Source organism: Rhipicephalus sanguineus, chromosome 9 (genome assembly GCF_013339695.2).
Source record: "Rhipicephalus sanguineus isolate Rsan-2018 chromosome 9, BIME_Rsan_1.4, whole genome shotgun sequence".
Classification (NCBI taxonomy): domain Eukaryota; kingdom Metazoa; phylum Arthropoda; class Arachnida; order Ixodida; family Ixodidae; genus Rhipicephalus; species Rhipicephalus sanguineus.
Genome location: NC_051184.2, coordinates 77,689,171 through 77,692,828, shown reverse-complemented (window position 1 = coordinate 77,692,828; position 3,658 = coordinate 77,689,171).

The window sequence follows — 3,658 nt, the reverse complement described above, 5'->3', positions numbered from 1 at the left end:
TCTGTCTGTCTGTCTGTCTGTCTGTCTGTCTGTCTGTCTGTCTGTCTGTCTGTCTGTCTGTCTGTCTGTCTGTCTGTCTGTCTGTCTGTCTGTCTGTCTGTCTGTCTGTCTGTCTGTCTGTCTGTCTGTCTGTCTGTCTGTCTGTCTGTCTGTCTGTCTGTCTGTCTGTCTGTCTGTCTGTCTGTCTGTAAATTGGCATTGGAGGAAAAGGGGGTTATGAGTGTATTACTAACATGACTGACAACATGAACAACGTGACATGCCTGTGGCGTACATCATGAAACCCTTTCTCCCAGTCACGTGTGGCTCATACCCGCATACCACCGTCTATGGTATGCGCCAAGGAGGTTAAAATAAAATTTGCTGGAGTGGAGAAGGTGCCCCTGAGCTGAAGACCCACGCCGCCATCTTGCCATAGGCAGAAAGCGCGTCTTCCGCCACGGCAGCTGCGGTGAACGCAGTGTGAAGTAAACGTAGTGGCGCCCGGACAATGTGACGGGTACATCGTGCGTAAAGCTATTTGACTCTTCGAGTGAAAAGGAACTCTGGGATGAAGTTTCATTTGTCACATTTTGAGCTTGATGAAAACTTCTCTGTCTGTCGCAACGCATAATGGCAGCTCGCTGTCTGTCTCTACTTTCCCATCCTAACAGATTCCTAACAGATTTCCTCAGGACCTAAATGTTCGAAGCACGCTGGGGTGGGCTGTTTTACGGGAAATATGGAAGCCAAATGACGGCGATCACATATGTTAAGAGGCACTTCTCGCCGAATTGTTTCTACCGGACCGGGCTGAGACCGGAAGTTGTCCGACCGTGCTTGGCGTATTTCCAAAGCACCTGCAAAAGCCAGTGATACACAATCTTGTGCTTGTTGATATTGCTGGTGCGGAGCGCGAATAGAAAAAGATGCACCGTTTGCTATTCGCTGATTTTAAGTAAACGACTCCCTAGATTTCGTTATCAGATGCTCTGTTGTGTTAATTAAAAGGGTTGCTCGCAACTACGAGGTTAAGTAACGTCGTTCGGGAAATATGCGAGCACTTGTTTTTTCTTACATTTGTGCCTTTTCTGTTGTTATATTTGTGTTTGCTTTATGCAGTGCAGCCAGTGCGGCCAGTAGGTCTAACTGTGGAATTCTCGTTCCAGCTGAAAAGAAAGCGAACATAACCGAGGGTCCGGGATACTCCAGCCGTTATAGGTACTGAAATTGACAAAGTTGTTGAAGATGTGACAGTTGCATCACCTACGCGGCAGCATTACAAAGAAGTGCTTCATGTTGCCCAAGAGGAAATAACACGGCTCAAGATGAAAATCCTGTAGCAGAGCAAGTGCAGACTGACCAAAAAGAGCGAGACTCCCCAAGAGATAATAAGGGATAGGATCACGTCTGAGGAGGGCAGGGAGGTGTCCACTGCAGCCTTTTCCCGATATGCCTTGCTTCCCCGATATATGCAGCAACTTCTCCATAGGGCAGGAAAAGGCCATAAAGGCACGCATTATATCCATCCGAGATGCAGGCCCGGGCTCCCCAGGGGTCCGCGAAGCCATTTTCGGGGGTCCGCGAAACCCAATCTCGAGAAAAATCACCGCATCTCCACCAATGTGAATCACGACGAGTGGATCGAGCACTGGGTATCGTACCGGCATGTCACCGTACGTCACCCTCGCGTTGCACTGCGAATGTAAATGCAGTGGCATAAAGTGTATATATATATATATATATATATATATATATATATATATATATATATATATATATATATATATATATATATATATATATATATATATATATATATATATATATATATATATATATATTATACACAAATGTATTTATTTAGTTCCTCTTTTGCTATCATTCGTACATCGTCTTGAGTTCTGGATTCCGTTTTCTCTTAATTATCACTGCTTTCTGGTCTGTGAAATGGAGAGCCAATGGTTCTTCGAGTGGATCTAATCTAAAGTTGGCAAAGACAATGTCTATGCATGTTTCTCGGGTGATTGTTGGTTGTTTCCAGTCATATGAAATGCATCGTAGAGCGTATCAAGACATCATATACTGCATAATCCAGTCGCTGCCCATAATTAAGTTGAAGTCGCCAGTATAAAGGGTTTGTGCTTGTACTTTGTTTCGTAACAGTAATTGCAACATACACGCATATGTTTCGACTTTGAGAAAGAAATGCTGCGGAATTCTAAAGTTGTCTCCGACTGAAGCCCTTACGAAAGCACTTTTTTTCAGGGTTTCTCGTTGAAGACAAACTGTCAGGCACGACACCTTCCATATCCCACTGTGCACGCCCTTCATAATTGTGATGGCCAGACTTGTTGATTTCGGCAACATAGTGCCTTTAATTATCATTCGATTTCATTTTTATTAAGATATTTCAGAATTGTTTTGAGTGCTGCATATGAATTTTTGTCTGAGACTTTATAATCGTAATCGTTCGCAGCATACACACATATGTTTCGAGCAACGGTTTTCTATATCCGTCACAGCGGACAGTGAGAGTCGACGACAAAGCTAGGTCCTATGGTGCTTCGCCCCTAAAACAGAACAAAAAAAACGCGTTTTTTTTTAGGCACGTTGTCCCGTGACAGCGGCCCCTTCTGATTTTTTTTTTTGTATGCTTCACCGCATAGCATGTTTGCATTGCGGCGGAGCTGACTTGTGTTTCCCCTTCTCCATGAAATGGCTGTAAAGCTTTTGTTGCAGTTTCCTAAGATATATGCACGCGAGAGTACTTTTTCTAAGTACTCTAAGTAAGACACAGACACATCGGAACACAGTGAACAGGACGGGCGCCAACTTCCAACCAGTTTATTTCACAACCAACGAGAAAAATGCTTTTCAATTGCACATTCCGAGACACGTACGTCACCATTGCGTGCATGCATCGTCATACTGCTCGGCTACCTACGCGTGGTAATCAAAGAAACACTAACGTCTAGCCGAGATAACCAAGTTTCTTATACTGATGGGTAAGGACGGTGTGCTGATGCAACTACTGGACGTTGGCACCCGTCGTTCATTGTGTCCGTGTGTTAGTTTGCCCTGAAACGTTTTCGTGAATTATGAACCACTCATGTTATGCCGTGTCGAGCTCCTGAAACGGCCGCGAGAGCACTAAGGCATAGGTAGCCGTGTTATAGTTAGATTAATGCGCTCAAAGTGCCTTTTGTTTGGCATTTCAAATAAGCACTCCACCCTTCCCTCGCCTCTTGAGTGAAATTAAGAGGGCCCCTCATCGCTTGTAATTGCAACGACTCATCTAGATCAGTGACTGAAACGAGCTTACGCAAGGGCACAGCTTCGTCTGCTGAAATTTCAGCAGTTTCAGGCAGCTGCCGCCTTCTTTTACCCTGAGCAAGATGGCTACCAACCGATTTTTTTTTTAAGAAGCTTCCTTCATAAGTAGAATGATCTATCCACAGGTAACCTTCTTAATCGCTACCGATGCTAGCGCCTTTATTGCTAAAGCGATTGCCTCGGTTTCTTTATAAAGACTCATCAGTGTAGTTCCTCATAACAAACATCACTGTTCTTTCCGTAAACTTTTGTGCTAGTGTCAGTACGCAAGCACGCAAACTTTGCATTAGCTGGCTCACGCGACGCTAGCCAACGCTAGCTGTGTTTTGCGTTTTCTCTTTTG